This window comes from Telmatherina bonti (assembly GCF_933228915.1).
Source record: "Telmatherina bonti genome assembly, chromosome: 4".
NCBI lineage: Eukaryota > Metazoa > Chordata > Actinopteri > Atheriniformes > Telmatherinidae > Telmatherina > Telmatherina bonti.
The window spans coordinates 42,627,970-42,652,994 of record NC_136622.1 but is presented as its reverse complement, the minus strand read 5'-3'; the positions used below and the strand labels follow the sequence as shown (position 1 = coordinate 42,652,994).

At 42.8% G+C, this 25,025-nt stretch overlaps 1 long non-coding RNA gene across 1 annotated transcript in view; it reads right to left on the bottom strand.

The window, feature by feature from the left end:
- The window catches only part of LOC306755236, a 124,686-nt gene extending 99,945 nt beyond the window's left edge, over nt 1-24,741 (bottom strand). Inside the window, exon 1 of the long non-coding RNA XR_013771290.1 lies at nt 24,665-24,741. This is a non-coding gene — a long non-coding RNA (uncharacterized lncRNA). The remainder of the gene's footprint in view (nt 1-24,664) is intronic.
- Nucleotides 24,742-25,025: the final 284 nt, after the last annotated feature.

The following is a 25,025-nucleotide window of genomic DNA, read 5'->3' as shown; positions in this document are numbered from 1 at the left end:
AATAGCGATATTCTGGGGTCCATGTGCACGCCAATGTAAAAATGCCTCGACGGCGCCCCCTAGAAACGCCAAAGATGGAAAATAAAATGGGGTGTCAAAAGTCTACTTTCACGTAGGACAACGAAATTCGGTACACATGTCTACCACCTCAAGACGACCAAAAAAGTCAATCGTAGACCTGGCGTCATGGCAACGGGATGTCAGCCATCTTGGCGTTTGCGGCCATTTTTTTGCCCGTTTTTGTCAATTTGGGCGCATCGCATTTGAACGAACTAGTCTGAGGCGATTCATGCTATTGGCTCCACATTCGCCATGGAGCTTCGTGACAAGATGGGGACCAAAAGTTATTCAAATCTTTTTGATAGGTGAAAGCGTGTTACCGTGGCAACCCATGGAAAAAAGCGATCTCGCCATGAAACACGGTTCACTCATATCTTCGCAGAAATACATCCGATCGGAACCAAAATTAAAATAATTCATATTTGGTAGGTCCTTCACGCATTGTAATATATATTGTGGGGGGGGCGCATTTTGGGGGGGCCCCTAGGGGCCCGATCGTCTACTTTGAGCTAGGGCTACGAAATTCGGTACACATGTATAAGTAACCAAGACGAGCAAAAAACTCTATTGAGAACCTGTTACCATGGCAACGGGGTGGCCGCCATCTTGGCGTTTATGCCCTTTTTATCACTTTAAGCGCATCGTATTTGAACGAACTAGTCTGAGGGGATTCATGCTATTGGCTCCACATTCCCCATGGAGCTTTGTGACAAGATGGGGACCAAAAGTTATTCAAATCTTTTTGATAGGTGAAAGCGTGTTACCGTGGCAACCCATGGAAAAATGCGTTCTCGCCATGAAACACGGTTTGCTTATATCTCTGCAGAAATTCATCCGATCGGAACCAAAATTCCAATTATTCATATTTGGTAGGTCCTTAACGCATTGTAATATGTATTGTGGGGGGGGCACATTTTGGGGGGGGCCCCTAGGGGCCCGATCGTCTACTTTGAGCTAGGGCTACGAAATTCGGCACACATGTGTATCAACCCGAGACAAGCATAAAACTCAATTAAGAGCCTGTTACCATGGCACTGGAGTGTCCGCCATCTTGGAAAAAAGCCTTCTCGCCATGAAACACGGTTTGCTTATATCTTTGCACAAATTCATGCGATGTGCACCAAAATTTTAACTATTCATATTTGGTAGGTCCTTAACACATTATAGAATGTATTGTGGGGGGGGCACTTTTTGGGGGGGCCCTCAGGGGCCCGATTGTCTACTTTCATCTTAGGCTACGAAATTCGGCACACATGTGTAACAACCCAAGGCGAGTAAAAAAGTGCATTGACCACCTGTTACCATGGCAACATGGTGTCCACCATCTTGGCGTTTATGCCTATTTATTACTGAATGTGCATTATTTTTTAACAAACTAGTTTTGGATTCATGCCTTTTACTTCACATCTACCCGGAAGCTTTGTGGTGAGTTCGGGTGGAGGGTTCGGCATGAGGCGAGGACACGATGGATGCCGCTTGCGGCTTTAATTATTATTATTATTATTATTCTCCTCGTTCTCAGCACAACTCGGCCATTTTTGACCCCCTTAGACCCCGTGAAAAGTTGCGAAACTTGGCACACACCTCAGTCCCGGCGAAAATAGCGATATTCTGGGGTCCGCGTGCACGCCAATGCAAAAATGCCTCGACGGCGCCCCCTAGAAACGCCAACAATGGCCTCCAGAATGGGGTCAAAAAAATTTAGTTTGACGTAGGATGACGAAATTCGGTACACATGTCTATCACATCAAGACAAGTAAAAAAGTCATTGAAACGCCTGTTGTCATGGCAACGGGCTGTCCGCCATCTTGGCGTTTGCGGCCACTTTTTGGCCCGTTTTTGTCAATTTGGGCGCATCGCATTTGAACGAACTAGTCTGAGGGGATTCATGCTATTGGCTCCACATTCGCCATGGAGCTTCATGACAAGATGGGGACCAAAAGTTATTCAAATCTTTTTGATAGGAGAAAGCGTGTTACCGTGGCAACCCATGGAAAAAAGCGTTCTCGCCATGAAACACGGTTCACTCATATCTTCGCAGAAATACCTCCGATCGGAACCAAAATTAAAATAATTCATATTTGGTAGGTCCTTCACGCATTGTAATATGTATTGTGGGGGGGGGGGCGCATTTTGGGGGGGGCCCCTAGGGGCCCGATGGTCTACTTTGACCTATGGCTACGAAATTCGGTACACATGTATAAGTAACCAAGACGAGCAAAAAACTCTATTGAGAACCTGTTACCGTGGCAACGGGGTGTCTGCCATCTTGGCGTTTATGCCCTTTTTATCACTTTAAGCGCATCGTATTTGAACGAACTAGTCTGAGGCGATTCATGCTATTGGCTCCACATTCGCCATGGAGCTTCGTGACAAGATGGGGACCAAAAGTTATTCAAATCTTTCTGATAGGAGAAAGCGTGTTACCGTGGCAACCCATGGAAAAAAGCGTTCTCGCCATGAAACACGGTTTGCTTATATCTCTGCAGAAATGCATCCGATCGGAACCAAAATTCCAATAATTCATATTTGGTAGGTCCTTAACGCGTTGTAATATGTATTTTGGGGGGGGCACATTTTGGGGGCGGCCCCTAGGGGCCCGATCGTCTACTTTGACCTAGGGCTACGAAATTCGGCACACATGTGTATCAACCCAAGACAAGCAAAAAACTTCATTGTGCAGCCGTTACCATGGCAACGGGGTGTCCGCCATCTTGGAAAAAAAACTTCTCGCCATGAAACACGGTTTGCTTATATCTTTGCACAAATTCATACGATGTGCACCAAAACTGTAACTATTCATATTTGGTAGGTCCTTAACACATTATAGAATGTATTGTGGGGGGGACACTTTTTGGGGGGGCCCCAAGGGGCCCGATGGTCTACTTTCATCTCAAGCTACGAAATTCGGCACACGTGTATCATTCCAAGACAAGCTAAAAAGGCAATGAAACACATGTTGCCATGGTAACGGGGTGTCCGCCATCTTGGCGTTTACACACATTCTTTTCTCAATATGTGAATTGTATTTCTCTATTAAAATGAACTGGCGGTGCGGGTCCTTCACATGTAGCATTAGGAGAACCAGGACTCGGGCGGAGGGTTCGGCATGAGGCGAGGACCCGATGGATGCCGCTTGCGGCTTTAATTATTATTATTCTCGTTCTCGTTCTAAGCACAACTCGCTCAATTTTGACCCCCTTAGACCCCGTGAAAAGTTGCGAAACTTGGCACACACCTCACGTCCGCTGAAAATTTCGATAATTTGGCGTTTGTATGCACGCCAATGTAAAAATGCCTCGACAGCGCCCCCTAGAAACGCCAAAAATGGCCTCTAGAATGGGGAAAAAAAATTTTAGTTTGACGTAGGACGACGAAATTCGGTACACATGTCTATCACATCAAGACAAGTAAAAAAGTCATTGAAACGCCTGTTGTCATGGCAACGGGCTTTCCGCCATCTTGGCGTTTGCGGCCATTTTTTGGCCCGTTTTTGTCAATTTGGGCGCATCGCATTTGAACGAACTAGTCTGAGGCGATTCATGCTATTGGCTCAACATTCGCCATGGAGCTTCGTGACAAGATGGGGACAAAAAGTTATTCAAATCTTTTTGATAGGAGAAAGCGTGTTACCGTGGCAACCCATGGAAAAAAGCGTTCTCGCCATGAAACACGGTTCACTCATATCTTCGCAGAAATACATCCGAACGGAACCAAAATTACAATAATTCATGTTTGGTAGGTCCTTAACGCATTGTAATATGTATTGTGGGTGGGGCGCATATTGGGGGGGCCCCTAGGGGCCCGATATTCTACTTTGACCTATGGCTACGAAATTCGGTACACATGTATAAGTAACCAAGACGAGCAAAAAACTCTATTGAGAACCTGTTACCAAGGCAACGGGGTGGCCGCCATCTTGGCGTTTATGCTCTTTTTATCAATTTGGGCGCATCGCATTTGAACGAACTAGTCTGAGGGGATTCATGATATTGGCTCCACGTTCGCCATGGAGCTTTGTGACAAGATGGGGACCAAAAGTTATTCAAATCTTTCCGATAGGAGAAAGCGTGTTACCGTGGCAACCCATGGAAAAAAGCGTTCTCGCCATGAAACACGTTTCACTCATATCTTCGAAGAAATAGATCCCATTGGAACCAAAATTCCAGTAATTCATATTTGGTAGGTCCTTAACGCATTGTAATATGTATTGTGGGGGGGGGCACAGTTTGGGGGGGCCCCTCGGGGCCCGATCGTCTACTTTGACCTAAGGCTACGAAATTCGGCACACATGTGTATCAACCCAAGACGAGCAAAAAACTCAATTAAGCACCTGTTACCATGGCACTGGAGTGTCCGCCATCTTGGAAAAAAACCTTCTCGCCATGAAACACGGTTTGCTTATATCTTTGCACAAATTCATGCGATGTGCACCAAAACTTTAACTATTCATATTTGGTAGGTCCTTAACACATTATAAAATGTATTGTGGGGGGGGGCACTTTTTGGGGGGGGGCCCTCAGGGGCCCGATTGTCTACTTTCATCTTAGGCTACGAAATTCGGCACACATGTGTATCAACCCAAGGCGAGTAAAAAAGTGCATTGACCACCTGTTACCATGGCAACATGGTGTCCGCCATCTTGGCGTTTATGCCTATTTATTATTGAATGTGCATTATTTTTGAACAAACTAGTTTTGGATTCATGCCTTTTACTTCACATCTACCCGGAAGCTTTGTGGTGAGTTCGGGTGGAGGGTTCGGCATGAGGCGAGGACCCGATGGATGCCGCTTGCGGCTTTAATTAGGGTCCGAGCCATACGAAGTATGGCAAGGCCCTATTGTTATTGTAATGTTTATTAGGGTCCGAGCCATACGAAGTATGGCAAGGCCCTATTGTTATTGTAATGTTTATTATTATTATTCTCCTAAGCACAACTCACTCAATTTTGACCCCCTTAGACCCTGTGAAAAGTTGCGAAACTTGGCACACACCTCAGTCCCGGCGAAAATAGCGATATTCTGGGGTCCGCGTGCACGCCAATGTGAAAATGCCTCGACGGCGCCCCCTAGAAACGCCAAAAATGGCCTCTAGAATGGGGGAAAAAAATTTTAGTTTGACGTAGGACGACGAAATTCGGTACACATGTCTATCACATCCAGACAAGTAAAAAAGTCATTGAAACGCCTGTTGTCATGGCAACGGGCTTTCCGCCATCTTGGCGTTTGCGGCCATTTTTTTGCCCGTTTTTGTCAATTAGGGCGCATCGCATTTGAACGAACTAGTCTGAGGGGATTCATGCTATTGGCTCCACATTCGCCATGGAGCTTCGTGACAAGATGGGGACCAAAAGTTATTCAAATCTTTCTCATAGGAGAAAGCGTGTTACCGTGGCAACCCATGGAAAAAAGCGTTCTCGCCATGAAACACGGTTTGCTTATATCTTCGCAGAAATGCATCCGATCGGAACCAAAATTCCAATAATTCATATTTGGTAGGTCCTTCACGCATTGTAATATGTATTGTGGGGGGGGCGCATTTTGGGGGGGCCCCTAGGGGCCCGATCGTCTACTTTGACCTATGGCTACGAAATTCGGTACACATGTATAAGTAACCAAGACGAGCAAAAAACTCTATTGAGAACCTGTTACCATGGCAACGGGGTGGCCGCCATCTTGGCGTTTATGCTCCTTTTATCAATTTGGGCGCATCGCATTTGAACGAACTAGTCTGAGGGGATTCATGCTATTGGCTGCACGTTCGCCATGGAGCTTCGTGACAAGATGGGGACCAAAAGTTATTCAAATCTTTTTGATAGGTGAAAGCGTGTTACCGTGGCAACCCATGGAAAAATGCGTTCTCGCCATGAAACACGGTTTGCTTATATCTCTGCAGAAATGCATCCGATCGGAACCAAAATTCCAATAATTCATATTTGGTAGGTCCTTAACGCATTGATATATGTATTGTGGGGGGGGCACATTTTGGGGGGGGGCCCTAGGGGCCCGATCGTCTACTTTGAGCTAGGGCTACGAAATTCGGCACACATGTGTATCAACCCTAGACAAGCAAAAAACTATATTAAACACCTGTTACCATGGCACTGGAGTGTCCACCATCTTGGAAAAAAACCTTCTCGCCATGAAACACGGTTTGCTTATATCTTTGCACAAATTCATGCGATGTGCACCAAAACTGTAAATATTAATATTTGGTAGGTCCTTAACACATTATAGAATGTATTGTGGGGGGGACACTTTTTGGGGGGGCCCCCAGGGGCCCGATCGTCTACTTTCATCTCGGGCTACGAAATTCGGCACACATGTGTATCATCCCAAGACAAGCATAAAACTCAATTAAGCACCTGTTACCATGGCACTGGAGTGTCCGCCATCTTGGAAAAAAACCTTCTCGCCATGAAACACGGTTTGCTTATATCTTTGCACAAATTCATGCGATGTGCACCAAAACTTTAACTATTCATATTTGGTAGGTCCTTAACACATTATAGAATGTATTGTGGGGGGGGCACTTTTTGGGGGGGGGCCCTCAGGGGCCCGATTGTCTACTTTCATCTTAGGCTACGAAATTCGGCACACATGTGTAACAACCCAAGGCGAGTAAAAAAGTGCATTGACCACCTGTTACCATGGCAACATGGTGTCCGCCATCTTGGCGTTTATGCCTATTTATTACTGAATGTGCATTATTTTTTAACAAACTACTTTTGGATTCATGCCTTTTACTTCACATCTACCCGGAAGCTTTGTGGTGAGTTCGGGTGGAGGGTTCGGCATGAGGCGAGGACCCGATGGATGCCGCTTGCGGCTTTAATTATTATTATTATTATTCTCCTAAGCACAACTCACTCAATTTTGACCCACTTAGGCCCCGTGAAAAGTTGCGAAACTTGGCACACACCTCACGTCCGGTGAAAATTTCGATAATTTGGCGTTTGTATGCACGCCAATGCAAAAATGCCTCGACGGCGCCCCCTAGAAACGCCAACAATGGCCTCCAGAATGGGGTCAAAAAAATTTAGTTTGACGTAGGACGACGAAATTCGGTACACATGTCTATCACATGAAGACAAGTCAAAAAGTCATTGAAACGCCTGTTGTCATGGCAACGGGCTTTCCGCCATCTTGGCGTTTGCGGCCATTTTTTTGCCCGTTTTTGTCAATTTGGGCGCATCGCATTTGAACGAACTAGTCTGAGGGGATTCATGCTATTGGCTCCACATTCGCCGTGGAGCTTCGTGACAAGATGGAGACCAAAAGTTATTCAAATCTTTTTGATAAGAGAAAGCGTGTTACCGTGGCAACCCATGGAAAAACGCGTTCTCGCCATGAAACACGGTTTGCTTATATCTCTGCCAAAATGCATCCGATTGGAACCAAAATTCCAATAATTCATATTTGGCAGGTCCTTAACGCGTTGTAAGATGTATTGTGGGGGGGGCACATTTTGGGGGTGGCCCCTAGGGGCCCGATCGTCTACTTTGAGCTAGGGCTACGAAATTCGGCACACATGTGTATCAACCCAAGACAAGCAAAAAACTTCATTGTGCAGCCGTTACCATGGCAACGGGGTATCCGCCATCTTGGAAAAAAAACCTTCTCGCCATGAAACACGGTTTGCTTATATCTTTGCACAAATTCATACGATGTGCACCAAAACTGTAACTATTCATATTTGGTCGGTCCTTAACACATTATAGAATGTATTGTGGGGGGGACACTTTTTGGGGGGGCCCCTAGGGGCCCGATCGTCTACTTTCATCTCGGGCTACGAAATTCGGCACACATGTGTATCAACCCTAGACAAGCAAAAAACTCAATTTTGCACCTGTTACCATGGCACTGGAGAGTCCGCCATCTTGGAAAAAAACCTTCTCGCCATGAAACACGGTTTGCTTATATCTTTGCACAAATTCATGCGATGTACACCAAAACTTTAACTATTCATATTTGGTAGGTCCTTAACACATTATAGAATGTATTGTGGGGGGGGCACTTTTTGGGGGGGGCCCTCAGGGGCCCGATCGTCTACTTTCACCTATGGCTACGAAATTCGACACACATGTGTAACAACGCAAGGCGAGTAAAAAAGTGCATTGACCACCTGTTACCATGGCAACGGGGTGTCCGCCATCTTGGCGTTTACGCCCATTTAGCACTGTATGTGCATTGTTTTTGAACAAACTAGTTTTGGATTCGTGCCTTTTACTTCACATCCACCCAGAAGCTTTGTGGCGAGTTCGGGTGGAGGGTTCGGCATGAGGCGAGGACCCGATGGATGCCGCTTGCGGCTTTAATTATTATTATTATTATTATTCTCAGCACAACTCACTCAATTTTGACCCCCTTAGACCCCGTGAAAAGTTGCGAAACTTGGCACACACCTCAGTCCCGGCGAAAATAGCGATATTCTGGGGTCTGCGTGCACGCCAATGTAAAAATGCCTCGACTGCGCCCCCTAGAAACGCCAAAAATGGCCTCTAGAATGGGGAAAAAAAATTTTAGTTTGACGTAGGACGACGAAATTCGGTACACATGTCTATCACATGAAGACAAGTAAAAAAGTCATTGAAACGCCTGTTGTCATGGCAACGGGCTTTCCGCCATCTTGGCGTTTGCGGCCATTTTTTGGCCCGTTTTTGTCAATTTGGGCGCATCGCATTTGAACGAACTAGTCTGAGGGGATTCATGCTATTGGCTCCACGTTCGCCATGGAGCTTCGTGACAAGATGGGGACCAAAAGTTATTCAAATCTTTTTGATAGGCGAAAGCGTGTTACCGTGGCAACCCATGGAAAAAAGCGATCTCGCCATGAAACACGGTTCACTCATATCTTCGCAGAAATACATCCGATCGGAACCAAAATTAAAATAATTTATATTTGGTAGGTCCTTCATGCATTGCAATATGTATTGTGGGGGGGGCGCATTTTGGGGGGGCCCCGAGGGGCCCGATAGTCTACTTTGACCTAGGGCTACGAAATTAGGTACACATGTATAAGTAACCAAGACGAGCAAAAAACTCTATTGAGAACCTGTTACCATGGCAACGGGGTGTCCGCCATCTTGGCGTTTATGCCCTTTTTATCACTTTAAGCGCATCGTATTTGAACGAACTAGTCTGAGGGGATTCATACTATTGGCTCCACATTCCCCATGGAGCTTCGTGACAAGATGGGGACAAAAAGTTATTCAAATCTTTATGATAGGAGAAAGCGTGTTACCGTGGCAACCCATGGAAAACAGAGTTCTCGCCATGAAACACGGTTTGCTTATATCTCTGCCAAAATGCATCCGATCGGAACCTAAATTCCAATAATTCATATTTGGCAGGTCCTTAACGCATTGTAATATGTATTGTGGGGGGGGCACATTTTAGGGGGGGCCCCTAGGGGCCCGATCGTCTACTTTGACCTAGGGCTACGAAATTCGGCACACATGTGTATCAACCCAAGACAAGCAAAAAACTTCATTGTGCAGCCGTTACCATGGCAACAGGGTGTCCGCCATCTTGCAAAAAAACCTTCTCGCCATCAAACACGGTTTGCCTATATCTTTGCACAAATTCATACGATGTGCACCAAAACGGTAACTATTCATATTTGGTAGGTCCTTAACACATTATAGAATGTATTGTGGGGGAGACACTTTTTGGGGGGGCCCCAAGGGGCCCGATCGTCTACTTTCATCTCGGGCTACGAAATTCGGCACACATGTGTATCATCCCAAGACAAGCTAAAAAGTCAATGAAACACATGTTGCCATGGTAACGGTCTGTCCGCCATCTTGGCGTTTACACACATTCTTTTCTCAATATGTGAATTGTATTTCTCTATTAAAAGGAACTGGCTGTGCGGGTCCGTCACATTTAGCATTAGGAGAACCAGGACTCGGGTGGAGGGTTCGGCATGAGGCGAGGACCCGATGGATGCCGCTTGCGGCTTTAATTATTATTATTATTATTCTCCTAAGCACAACTCACTCAATTTTGACCCCCTTAGACCCCGTGAAAAGTTGCGAAACTTGGCACACACCTCAGTCCCGGCGAAAATAGCAATATTCTGGGGTCCGCGTGCACGCCAATGTGAAAATGCCTCGACGGCGCCCCCTAGAAACGCCAAAAATGGCCTCTAGAATGGGGGAAAAAAATTTTAGTTTGACGTAGGACGACGAAATTCGGTACACATGTCTATCACATCCAGACAAGTAAAAAAGTCATTGAAATGCCTGTTGTCATGGCAACGGGCTTTCCGCCATCTTGGCGTTTGCGGCCATTTTTTTGCCCGTTTTTGTCAATTAGGGCGCATCGCATTTGAACGAACTAGTCTGAGGGGATTCATGCTATTGGCTCCACATTCGCCATGGAGCTTCGTGACAAGATGGGGACCAAAAGTTATTCAAATCTTTCTGATAGGAGAAAGCGTGTTACCGTGGCAACCCATGGAAAAAAGCGTTCTCGCCATGAAACACGGTTTGCTTATATCTTCGCAGAAATGCATCCGATCGGAACCAAAATTCCAATAATTCATATTTGGTAGGTCCTTCACGCATTGTAATATGTATTGTGGGGGGGGCGCATTTTGGGGGGGCCCCTAGGGGCCCGATCGTCTACTTTGACCTATGGCTACGAAATTCGGTACACATGTATAAGTAACCAAGACGAGCAAAAAACTCTATTGAGAACCTGTTACCATGGCAACGGGGTGGCCGCCATCTTGGCGTTTATGCTCTTTTTATCAATTTGGGCGCATCGCATTTGAACGAACTAGTCTGAGGGGATTCATGCTATTGGCTCCACGTTCGCCATGGAGCTTCGTGACAAGATGGGGACCAAAAGTTATTCAAATCTTTTTGATAGGTGAAAGCGTGTTACCGTGGCAACCCATGGAAAAATGCGTTCTCGCCATGAAACACGGTTTGCTTAAATCTCTGCAGAAATGCATCCGATCGGAACCAAAATTCCAATAATTCATATTTGGTAGGTCCTTAACGCATTGATATATGTATTGTGGGGGGGGCACATTTTGGGGGGGGGCCCTAGGGGCCCGATCGTCTACTTTGAGCTAGGGCTACGAAATTCGGCACACATGTGTATCAACCCTAGACAAGCAAAAAACTATATTAAACACCTGTTACCATGGCACTGGAGTGTCCACCATCTTGGAAAAAAACCTTCTCGCCATGAAACACGGTTTGCTTATATCTTTGCACAAATTCATGCGATGTGCACCAAAACTGTAAATATTAATATTTGGTAGGTCCTTAACACATTATAGAATGTATTGTGGGGGGGACACTTTTTGGGGGGGCCCCCAGGGGCCCGATCGTCTACTTTCATCTCGGGCTACGAAATTCGGCATACATGTGTATCATCCCAAGACAAGCTACAAAGTCAATGAAACACATGTTGCCATGGTAACGGGCTCTCCGCCATCTTGGCGTTTACACACATTCTTTTCTCAATATGTGAATTGTATTTCTCTATTAAAATGAACTGGCTGTGCGGGTCCTTCACATGTAGCATTAGGAGAACCAGGACTCGGGTGGAGGGTTCGGCATGAGGCGAGGACCCGATGGATGCCGCTTGCGGCTTTAATTAGGGTCCGAGCCATACGAAGTATGGCAGGGCCCTATTGTTATTGTAATGTTTATTATTATTATTTTTGTCAGCACAACTCGGCCATTTTTGACCCCCTTAGACCCCGTGAAAAGTTGCGAAACTTGGCACACACCTCAGTCCCGGCGAAAATAGCGATATTCTGGGGTCCGTGTGCACGCCAATGTAAAAATGCCTCGACGGCGCCCCCTAGAAACGCCAAAAATGGCCTCTAGAATGGGGTCAAAAAATTTTAGTTTGACGTAGGACGACGAAATTCGGTACACATGTCTATCACATCAAGACAAGTAAAAAAGTCATTGAAACGCCTGTTGTCTTGGCAACGGGCTGTCCGCCATCTTGGCGTTTGCGGCCATTTTTTTGCCCGTTTTTTCAATTTGGGCGCATCGTATTTGAACGAACTAGTCTGAGGCGATTCATGCTATTGGCTCCACATTCGCCATGGAGCTTCATGAGAAGATGGGGACCAAAAGTTATTCAAATCTTTTTGATAGGCGAAAGCGTGTTACCGTGGCAACCCATGGAAAAAAGCGATCTCGCCATGAAACACGGTTCACTCATATCTTCGCAGAAATACATCCGATCGGAACCAAAATTAAAATAATTCATGTTTGGTAGGTCCTTCACGCATTGTAATATGCATTGTGGGGGGGGCGCATTTTGGGGGGGGCCCCTAGGGGCCCGATCGTCTACTTTGACCTATGGCTACGAAATTCGGTACACATGTATAAGTAACCAAGACGAGCAAAAAACTCTATTGAGAACCTGTTACCATGGCAACGGGGTGGCCGCCATCTTGGCGTTTATGCTCTTTTTATCAATTTGGGCGCATCGCATTTGAACGAACTAGTCTGAGGGGATTCATGCTATGTGCTCCACGTTCGCCATGGAGCTTTGTGACAAGATGTGGACCAAAAGTTATTCAAATCTTTTTGATAGGTGAAAGCGTGTTACCGTGGCAACCCATGGAAAAAAGCGTTCTCGCCATGAAACACGGTTTGCTTATATCTCTGCAGAAATGCATCCGATCGGAACCAAAATTCCAATTATTCATATTTGGTAGGTCCTTAATGCGTTGTAATATGTATTGTGGGGAGGGGCACATTTTGGGGGGGCCCCTAGGGGCCCGATCGTCTACTTTGAGCTAGGGCTACGAAATTCGGCACACATGTGTATCAACCCTAGACAAGCATAAAACTCGATTAAGCACCTGTTACCATGGCAACGGTGTGTCCGCCATCTTGAAAAAAATACTCCTCGCCATGAAAGACGGTTCAATCATATCTTTGCAGAAATAGATCCCATTGGAACCAAAATTCCAATAATTCATATTTGGTAGGTCTTTAACACATTATAGAATGTATTGTGGGGGGGGCACTTTTTGGCGGGGGCCCCTAGGGGCCTGATCGTCTACTTTGACCTAGAGCTACGAAATTCAGTACACATGTATAAGTAACCAAGACGAGCAAAAAACTTAATTAACCACCTGTTACCATGGCAACGGGGTGTCCGCCATCTTGGCGTTTGTGCCCTTTTTATCACTTTAAGCGTATCGTATTTAAACAAACTAGTCTGAGGGGATTCAGGCTATTGGCTCCATACTCAGCAGGAAGCTTCGTGACAAGATGGGGAGCTAAAGTTAGTGAAATCTTTCCAACAGGACAAAGCGTGTTACCGTGGCAAACCATGGAAAAAAGCGTTCTCGCCATGAAACACGGTTCACTCATATCTTCGCAGAAATACATCCGATCGGAACCAAAATTCTAATAATTTATATATGGTAGGTCCTTAACACATTGTAATATGTATTGTGGGGGGGGGCACATTTTGGGGGGGCCCCTAGGGGCCCGATAGTCTACTTTGACCTAGGGCTACGAAATTCGGTACACATGTATAAGTAACCAAGACGAGCAAAAAACTCCATTGAGAACCTGTTACCATGGCAACGGGGTGTCCGCCATCTTGGCGTTTATGCCCTTTTTATCACTTTAAGCACAACGTATTTCAACGAACTAGTCTGAGGGGATTCAGGCTATTGGCTCCACATTCGCCATGGAGCTTCGTGACAAGATGGGGACCAAAAGTTATTCAAATCTTTCTGATAGGAGAAAGCGTGTTACCGTGGCAACCCATGGAAAAAAGCGTTCTCGCCATGAAACACGGTTCAGTCATATCTTCGCAGAAATACATCCGATCGGAACCAAAATTCCAATAATTCATATTTGGTAGGTCCTTAACGCGTTGTAATATGTATTGTGGGGGGGGCACATTTTGGGGGTGGCCCCTAGGGGCCCGATCGTCTACTTTGAGCTAGGGCTACGAAATTCGGCACACATGTGTAACAACCCTAGACAAGCAAAAAACTCAATTAACAACCTGTTACCATGGAAACGGGGTGTCCGCCATCTTGGCGTTCATGCCCTTTTAATCACTTTAAGCACATCGTATTTGAACGAAGTAGTCTGAGGGGATTCATGCGATTGGCTCCATACTCAGCAGGAAGCTTCGTTACTAGATGGGGAGCAAAAGTTAGTGAAATCTTTTTAATAGGAGAAAGCATGTTACCGTGGCAACCCATGGAAAAAAGCGTTCTCGCCATGAAACACAGTTCACTCATATCTTCGCACAAATACATCAGATCGGAATCAAAATTAAATAATTCATATTTGGTAGGTCCTTCACGCATTGTAATATGTATTGTGGGGGGGCACATTTTGGGGGGGGGGGGGGGCCCATGGAAAAATGTGTTCTCGCCATGAAAGACGGTTTGCTTATATCTGCAAAAATGCATGCGATCTGCACCAAAAATGTAAACTTTTATATTTGGTAGGTCCTTAACACATTGGAACATGCAGTGTGGGGGGGGGTACCCCCCCCATTTCTTTGGGGGGGGTACCCGAGGGTCCGGAACAACTACTTTGACAGAGGGCTACGAAATTTGGCACACATGTATTAACCCAAGACAAGCAAAAAAAAAAAACTCAATTAAGCACCTGTTACCAGTACAACGGGTTGTCCGCCATCTTACCATTTATGCACTTTTTATCACTTGAAGCGCATTGTATTTGAACGAAGTAGTCTGAGGAGCTTCATGCGACTCGTGTCTACTTTTACATAGGAAATTCAAATTCCGCAGATAATAACCCACATGGAGTATAAAAGTCCATTACGCACCTGTTGGAATGGCAACAGGGTGTCCGCCATCCTGCCGTTTTAAAGCTTTTTCAAAGCTTTTTTTCCCCCCCCACTTATTGCACACTGTACCTAAACAATTTTGTGGGAATTTATGCGACTGACTCCAAATTTGGAAGAAAGTTTAGTGACAAGATCAAAAGTTGTTCTAATCTTTCTAATAGGAGAAACGGTGTTACCATGGCAACCAATGAAACAAAGCCTTCTCTCCATGCAAAACAGTTTACTCGCATCTCTGCAGAAATACATGTGATCTGCACCAATATTTACAGCATTTATATTTGTTAGGCCCTTGACACATTACACTATGCACTGTGGGGGCTGCTTATAGGGGGGGGTCATGTGGGTCCCCAAATCTCCACTTTGATGGGGGAAAATGAAATTTGCCACACGTATAACACAAGAACAGCAAAAATAGTCCATAAAGTCCGTTACCATGGCAACGGATTGTCTGCCATCTTGGATTTTGTGTCCATTTGTTTACTGAATGCATATTGTGTTTAAAGAAAATTGATTGACTGACTGATTGGGATTCCTGCAGATGACAGCAGGGAGCTTTGTCACAAGATGGGGATCAAAAGTTATTCCAATCTTTCCAATAGGAGTGGCAACCCACAGAAAAACAGTCCTCTCTCATGAAGCAAAATTCACCCATATATACACTAAAATTGGCAGCATTTATTTTTCTTTTTGCTTCCAACCACATTATACTCTGCCTAAATAGGCACGATATGGTCGGCGGGGGGCCACAGTGATAACCAAAATGCCAGTATGTAATCAAAAAGGTTAGCTGCCTACAACACAACCATTATTACTTAGCAGATCATGTTAGCAAGTATATCACCATGTTGTATTTTTGATGTCTTCTGAATTTCTTCCATTTTGTTTTATAAAGTCTTTTAGCATAAAACATGCATTTTGTGAATACAAAATAATTTTTACATAAATTCATGGATAATGCTTTGCAGCAATAAATAACATGACCTCCTTTGTCAGCTGTACATTCTTCCTTGGGGTTCACAGTGCTCCTGCACCTACCTTTATTTCTGCACACTTCACACTCACCATGACTCTCTGATAAAATGTTGTGTATTTCAAGTTTTTACAATTGAGTGCAAATGCTCAGAAAACAACTGTGTGTGCCCTAACCAATGACTAAATATTTACTTCTGACTTTTGTTAGAAAATAAATGGCAAACAATTGGTTTATTATAATCCATTTTGACCATAACATTCATGTGTTTATAGTAAACCAGTTCACCAATTACAACAGATACATCATATCTATACAATATTTTTTTCTCATTTGCATTATTTTTTTGTACCATGACCGACAAAAACTCCAAAGACATGCTGTATAACTTAAAAAGGAATTTATTCATATGGCAACAAATTAGAACTCAAGTTCATTAAAAAATGCTATGTATAGACTATTATCTAAACTCCACTGTTGCTACAATTCTACAGTTTATTTTTTACCACTATACACAGGATATGTAATGGGTTAAAAAAAATAAGAAAGGGAAAAATTAGGGAAAATAATACAAAAGACTGTCTTCCAATTCATCTTGGTGAACACCTTCTTGCCAACTGCTACAAGCCAAAGTCTCCTAGGGAAATGACAAAAAAAATGTATGAGTTTGTGCATATGTAAATGTACATATGCCCCGCACGCATACACACACACATGCATATTGCAAGCATCAATCACATGAAAACATACATAATTGCATCAGGCAATGTTTTATTCTAGACATCACTTCTCTACTCAATATAGTAACACTATAAAATACAGTTTTGGATTATTATAACACTAATGCTACTGACTGGTCAAGGTCTAACAAGGATACAGCGACTGTGCCTCTGTAATAACCGTAAATACACATTGCAACTATTAAATATGAAGCCTCAGGTTACAGCTTTTTTCATGCTCTTCACAGGCCTAATGAGGATCAGGACCACCAACAGAGCTCAGTGTAACTTTGTTCATCATTGGCTTCTGTTAGCTAAAGATAAACTACTAATATAAACCAGTTATAAAAACACTCAAGAATATTTTTTTTAAACCAAGACTTACTGAAGTGTCTAATTGTGTGAAAAAGTAACTGTATAGGATAATGAATACTTACATTTACTTGTGTACCTACCTTGGCTGCAGTTACCTGTTCACTTAATTATCTCTGTAATTACACTTAAACACAACAGTTACATACAACTAAAATGATCCAATTTAATAAAACCAATAGAAAAAGAGGCATGAACAAACAACATCCTAAACAACATCCAACAACCTAACCACACAGCGCAACAAAGCCTGTATCGACAACTTTGCAACTTGGATCACTACACTACACTAACACTAACAACTTAAAAGCCATTTATTTTCTATTTTAACACTTTCACTACTTTCTAGACAGGGAGCAAAGAATACCTTGGAACATGGACTAACAGTTGTACACAATGTAATGGATACCAAGAGAGGACTAAATTAACTTATTACGCGCAAATGATTTCAAACAGGGAACTCAGGTGAAGAGCAGCATAGCAACTACATGTTAAATATATTGACAGTGGAGAAAACATTTCTTAAGTTAAAAGCATGTGGGCTGCCTTACTTAAAGGAACATATGATGCCCTCATGATCACTAAAATATGTAGGCACCACTAACGCTTCTACTCTATAATTACTATTTTTAACATAAACATGGTCAATTAAGGTGCCTTTCTCTGTTGTGGCTGACGAAACATGTTGTTCATATCCTCTGTCTTTCATTTTCTGACAAATTGTTGAGGACTTCAAAATGTCCTCATTGAAATCACCAAAAACAACTATTGTTCCACTATGTGACTCTAATACATTTAGCAATGCTTCAAAATGTCTGAAAAAGAGAGACACAGGATATGAGGGTGGCCTGTAAATGACTGCTATTAAAATGTTGTATGTGGCACATTTTACAGCTAAACACTCTACATTTAAACCTGCTACTGTGACACTTTCAAATTCTACATTACTGTCACAGTACATACCAACACCACCATGCTGTTGGCCTTTAAGTGAAGTTAACACTGGATTATTGCTAGAGTAGGCTAAACTACGTGGAGCATTACTAAACCTATATCCAGTGATTTCTACAGAATCTAAGCTAACATCAGCAGGTATCCATGTCTCTGTCACAGCAATACAGTTAGGCTGCAAATGCTGTGCACAGTGGGCCAAATCTGAAACATGGCGATTTAAACTCTGAACATTCATTAGAAATACTCTAAAACCATCCTTTTCTACTGTGTGGCTTTCAGTTATAAATGGTGGCATATTATTGATGGCCTCTTTAATGCTGTCATTACAATAAACAACTTTTTCTTTAAACTTCTGAATAATTAAACCAGACAGGCTTCTAACTCTACTTAATGCCACATAAGCCTGTCCTGGTGCAAAGATCTTAGCTAAAGAGACGACAGCACTATCTACTGTAAGGCCCTGTACTTTGTGTACAGTACAGGCCCAGGCTAACTTTAATGGAAACTGTCGTCTCATGCCTTTTTTATTGGCTCTCTCTTCCTGAGGTTCAATTGGTACTGAACCTACTAACTCTGCTGATGGATAAGTGGTTTGTTTCTTAATCTTGATGCCTATCTTCTCATCATCAAATTTAACATAAACTCTGAGAGGAAACTCATTTTTAACAGGCTGTTCAATGTGAATCACTGTGCCACATACACCATTTACTAAACCATCATTTACATCAATGTTCTGAGACAACATGACTCGAGCATTTTTACCCAAATACAACTCCCTTGATAAACTAGTTTTCTTGGCCCTAACATGATGATCTGACTTTAATTCTAATTTACCCGTTTTTTTATTGTAACCAAAGTCCTGAGCACATATAATTATGTAGTCAGGACATATGCTTGTTAACTGTTTCTCATTATATTCATCAACCTGGGAATTTGTAGCAAAAATGTGTAAGGCTGTGCTCTCTTCACCTGTTTCACACTTTTTCAAGATGTTTATATCGCGTGCTAACATCTGTGTGCCTTTTTTATGTGTTCGCATCCTATTTAATAATTGCGCAAACTCTTCATCTTGTTGCCGAACGACTGTTGTTAACTCGACGAGCTGAAATAAACTAGACCACAAGTTCATATTTACATCCTGCACATACAACGCTTTCCCCTTTACCGGGGGCAACTGATAAAAATCTCCGACCGCGATGATGCTGACGTTACCGAAAGGGTTATAGTCACCAGTTTGTTTGATTTGTCTCAATCTGCCATGGATATAAGCCAATAGATTATGATTGACCATGGAGATTTCGTCAATTATGACTATCTGCAAATCAGCATATTTAACACGCAAAGAGTTCAGCTTTTCCTCACTCAAAGGTGTGTAAGGAAGGCTGACGTCTTTGCCAATGCCAAATGTACTGTGGATAGTCGCTGCATTTAAATGATAAGCAGCTATTCCTGTAGGAGCCGTTAATAAAACACAAATATTATCTGGCTTCTGACAAGTTGGTGACAATAACCTCATAGCCTCATACTGAATCGCTCTAACTAGGTAGCTCTTTCCGACTCCAGCTCCTCCAGATATAAACACGTGGAGGGGTTCTGGGTTTCTACCATTTACTTTGTCTAAACACCAGTTGCGGATTTTATAAAAGACCGAGAGCTGCTTCTCATTCAGAGATCTAATTAATTCTAGGCCCTCACTTCTACTCATTAGGTTATTAGTTTTTTCTAACTGACACGCCTGATCGTTCCTAAGAGCTAAATCTGGAATGTTGTCGATGGGCTCCTGACCTACTTCTACATCTTCCTCTGGTGCCTGTTCTTTTGCTTTAACTTCTTCTTTACATTCTAAACGCTCTAATTCCTGTTCAGGGCAGAGATTTGCCCAAGCATCTACTGGGCCTTCCTCATTTTCAAGCTTATTCTGCAATTCTTCTAATTCGTCTGAATCTTCTACCTCGAATTTATTCCTATTCTCATCGACGACAGATTTAACTGTGTGTTCTGATCCATCACTAAAGATCACGGAACCATTTTCATAAAACTGTTCGAACGTCGCGCAGTCAGCAGCTTTTAGATCGTCGTCTACGCGGTACGGACGAAACAACTGTAACTGACTTTTGTAATATAATTCGGGGTTTTTTGTTTTTGAAAAGCGCGCATAACGAACTACAGCGGGTTTTGTTCGTGTTCGTTTAAGAATAAACCCTAACCCCCTTTGCAACTGTACCGCATCCTTTGACTTTTCATTTCCTCTCAAGACACGATATTCAGATACGAACGTCGCAATGCACATATCATTAAAAGTGCTATTATTAGGCCTACTTTTATAGCGATCTACGACACTAACCATCCACACGTCGTCTCCAGATAGTCCACTTTCTTGGATTAAACTAATCGGTTTACTCATTTTAACTATTTTGTCCCCTGTTGGTATAAACTCTACTTTACGTGAATTCTCCTTTAAATGCATTCCCGTTAATCTATAAACTGCCTCTTGAGCAGACACGTCACGACTGTTGAGATAAACGCTGCCAATTGTTTTCAGTGCATGTTGAGCATTCACGTTTCCATCTTTTGTCGCTTCTTTATGCGCTTTACTAAGTAACAGTCCTACCTCTTTTTCTGATTTACTGATGTATGAAATAATGTAAACTATAACGGCGTACGCATCGGTTACATATTGAATATCTAAATTTGCATTCCAGCATTTTAAAAGAGACTTGTTGTATGGATTTATCCATGCCTCTTTAATGTCTCTTTTATAAATAATTTTGGTTTTACACATATTTAGTCGTTTGTAACAAATCTCAAATATTTGCTGATTAATATTTAGATGCTGGAACAACTCATCAAGACTATTAAAAGTCTCCTCTTTTACCGCTTTTTTCACTGCCTCCAGAGTTTTTAATGCCAAATCCTTATCTACCTTAAGCAGGTTATAATAGTACTCATTACCACATGTGCACCTTTTTACTTCATATTTTTTATCCGAATCTGAATCAGAATCACTCATTTTCTTTTCTTTTCGTTTCTTGCATTTATCACATGGATTTGGATTTAAATTAACATTAACAACAAATGTCCTACCTGACACTGGTCTGGGGAAATTAAAGCGACATTCAGTGCCACCTTTTTTACAACTTTTTGAATGTCTCTTTGAATGTTGCTGCACAGATGTGACCTTCTCCAATAATGTCTCATCCTGTGCTGGTAGCTCGCATGTTACGTACTTATCAATAAAAGCTACCACTTCTTCATCGGTGTTCGTATCAATTTTAGGCGCATTTTCAATCCAGAAAAGACAGTGCACATGAGGACTCCCGCGGCATTGAAACTCTACCCGATAAAAGTAATCAATAATTTTTCCTATTGGATTTGAAGGAGACATAAGGACCTCCTTCAGAAAACAATGCCAGCGGAAATCAAACATTCTGGCGGCAGTGACAGGATTACGGCGCAGCAGATCGCATCTATCAGTCCACTCCAAGTCTTCTAATGTTTGTGTTCGACCTTCCTGTTTTAAAATCGTTTTAAGAAGGTTTTGCCATCTCAGATCCGCGGAAGAGAATGAACAAAACCACGTTGGAATCCCAAGTTGCCGAACACAGGCCATTAGGTCTTTCTGTACTCCCTGCCAAAACGCTGGAGTCCCTCTAATAGGCTTAAGGAACCGGAAACCATCATCCACCTCTAACAACTGCTTCAGGGACTCCTCATTTTCTACAATCACCTCACCTCCTTTTCCTTTTCTTAATGCTATGCTAACCTTAGAAACAACCTGCTCTACTTCAGACATGTACTGAGCAAAGAAAATATACTCAATGTTCTGCGCAAACCTTCTATCAGCATGTAGAATTCTGTTGTTAAAGTAACGTGACAATGTCACATCATAAGCACGCCTTTCATGATACATATTACGACCACTAGGAAACAACACCGGGAAACACTTTGCTTCATTTTCATGATCCGACAACAACTTAACTGGGTTATTACCCTCAGCTGGGGCAACATTAACTATACTGTCAAAATACTGATCTAGAACTTCCTGACCAATATCTACCGGCATCAGACACGTGTCTGAAAACATGCAATGTTGCTGCCGATCATGCAGCATGTCCTCATTGTCAGCATCATCTGCAGTACTCCCAACTACTTCCTTCTTTTCCTTTTCTTCATCCTCAAGATGGTCTAAGCTAGACAACTCATTCACCCATTCCTCATTAAAATCTATGTCTTTATAAAACTTATTTGATTGCTTTAAAACCCGTAAAGCTTGCCGAATGTGCATCGTATCTACAAACTCATACTCATAATGGCCTTTATAAGTTAACTTGCGTTTTAATTTTACTGCCAATAAAGAGCCCTCCATATTTGAGCGGGGCAACAAATTTGATGTTTGAACTACGTTTGATGGAACGCAGGTTACTGGTCCATGAACTCCATTTTGACCACCTTTGGGCAATGCGAGCATTTTCATGAATGGAATATTTAAAGCAATCAAATGTTGTTCCAACCTATTCAAACAGGATAATTCTGGGGGAACTGGATCTACTGCCAACCTATTTGTTACACTTTCAGCAGGCATTTTGCCATTTGAAATTTTATGATGACAAGTGTAACAAATCCAAAGATGTCCTCTACTTGAAGTCAGTATCTGACATGGCTCAACACAATCCTCACTACATTCATGTAAATAGTCAGTTCTAATGCACCTATCTGCTAAAGAAGCTATTATCTCAGTCTTGTTATAGGCAGCCCTCCTACAACTCAACACCTGATGAGGAAACAACAGCCTGAAACAGACACAACAGACATACTCTGGACCATGTTCAACTTTGTTTAAAAACCTCTCTGTGAAGAACTCAATATCCTGTGTTTTATCTTTAATTTCTTGCCTCTTTAATTTGACTATTCTCTTAACAGTTTCTCTGTGACGCACATCCTTTGCATATTTTATTTTGCTCTGGTCCTTCACGATTTGTCGGTGACGCGCATCCTTCGCATATTTTATTTTGCTCTGGTCCTTCACGATTTGTCGGTGACGCGCATCCTTTGCATATCTTATTTTGCTTCTGTCTTTAACATTTTGCTGGTAACGCACATCCTTTGCATATCTTATTTTGCTTTGGTCCTTCACGTTTTGCCGGTGATGTGCATCTACAGCATATTTTGTTTTCTTTATATTCCTAATTTGGGTTCTTCTCATTACATTCTTATATTTTGACATATACAAACTTCTGTCGTGCTCCACGTCCTTTTTGGAAGCATTTGTGTCACTTTTGGATGAAGCATCTCTACTTAAACCTTTGCCTGACAATCTAGTACAGTACGCTTCTGAACAATCTATTTTACAGAACCCATAACAACGTTCTAGTTCGGGTTCTTTAACGCAAACTACAGTCTCATAATGACTCCCCAGGCAGTTTTCTAAATAAATGGATTTTTCTGACACACTGCTATTGCATCCATACTTTAACCAACGACCATCTAAAAAGGTGAAGATATTAATACCCAATAAATCTGCTGTCACTTGGATTTCTAATTCTGTGGCCCAGGTGCTAACATATTTCATTTTTGATTTGTCTATGTAATCTGCCACAGAGGAATAACCTTCTCTTAGACTAGTTCTATATTGGTAGTCATTTTTTATTAAATGTTTAATAACCGCTCTCCTAATTTTGATGTGATGCTTTTGTGTGCCACTCACTGCCTGAGAAACGGCCCTAAAGTAGCAGCTACCGTCAGCAACTATGTCCCTATTTTGGCACGGAACGCCTAACACGCCGACACGACTAGACGCAGCACTATTTACACTTTCAAACTCTATTTTTAATTTGGTACACAAGCTTTGGCAAGTACTTCCACAGAGAGGGTTAAACATAAGCTGTCCATGTTCTTCACTGACTAACTCTACATCTGAACTAACCTGCTGACTTAAGAAAACCTGTTCCTCAACAGCAAACTCTTCATCTGAAACATGATGACGTTTCTTTGCCACATGTTCAGATGGGCCAGAAAGGTCCGTTTCATCCCAATCTGCTGACACCTGACGTTTTACTCCTCGCTGACTGTCATCATCAGAATCACAACCAAATAAGCTACTCGGCACATCGTCAACACACTCCCTGCTAACATCAACACCATTTATCTCAAAAGGCTTGCTACGACCACCTAACATCACTGCCAAACGACTGAAGTGATTAAACACTTCCCTAATGGAACCAAAGTACAAAACAACACTGGTACCACTGACGTCCAACATACCGGTAGCACTACGTGAATGAGAGTCTACCACGGCATACCTACCACCAGCAGAAATGACAGCACATGTATTTGAACACAAGGTCAAAAGACATGTCTGGTACTGAGATAACATCCTTTCCAGCCCGTTTTCTAAAGTCACATATGCTCCACACTCGATAAACTCTCCCTCAGTCACAGTGACATCCCCACTCAGAGTATCGGGGAACTCAAACTTAAAGTTCTGCCAGTACAAAACTCTCTGTCTCGGCAACTCTGGGACCATCAAAAAGTTTTCCCCTGAAGGGATTATACCACGGTCCTTTAGATCAGTATAGAGGTCATCTCCTAACCACAGAGCTAAATCTAAATCTTCTGTCCTCCAATACAACACACTAGACACCATATGTCTGGCTAAACTGACCAAAGCTATCGCCATGCACTGAACTCCTGGATTCCTAAACTGACCGTGCCCCTGGTGAAATGAACCCCGAACAACATCAGCATTAGCCATACTCACCTCACTTACCTCCACAGTAGCTTCCTCATCTTCATCAGTAGAAGACAACACACCCTGGCTCTGTGATGTCTCAACCTAAGCAAGGAAATCAACAAGCAATGGGCTCAAAACACTGTCATGTGTAATCATAAAATATTTGATGCTAGTCTTTAAGAACAATATTTCTTACCGTCTTCACCTCCACAGTGGTCTCGGACTCCGACGACGACCCCCGGCTGGATGAAGTGTCGGTCTAAAGAGAAACCAAAACAAGTGTATTTTACTATACATCTACCCAAAATAGAAATAAATAAAATACATGAGAAATCCCCCCCCCCCCATACAATACAGAAATATGAACATAGACACACATTTATAATTT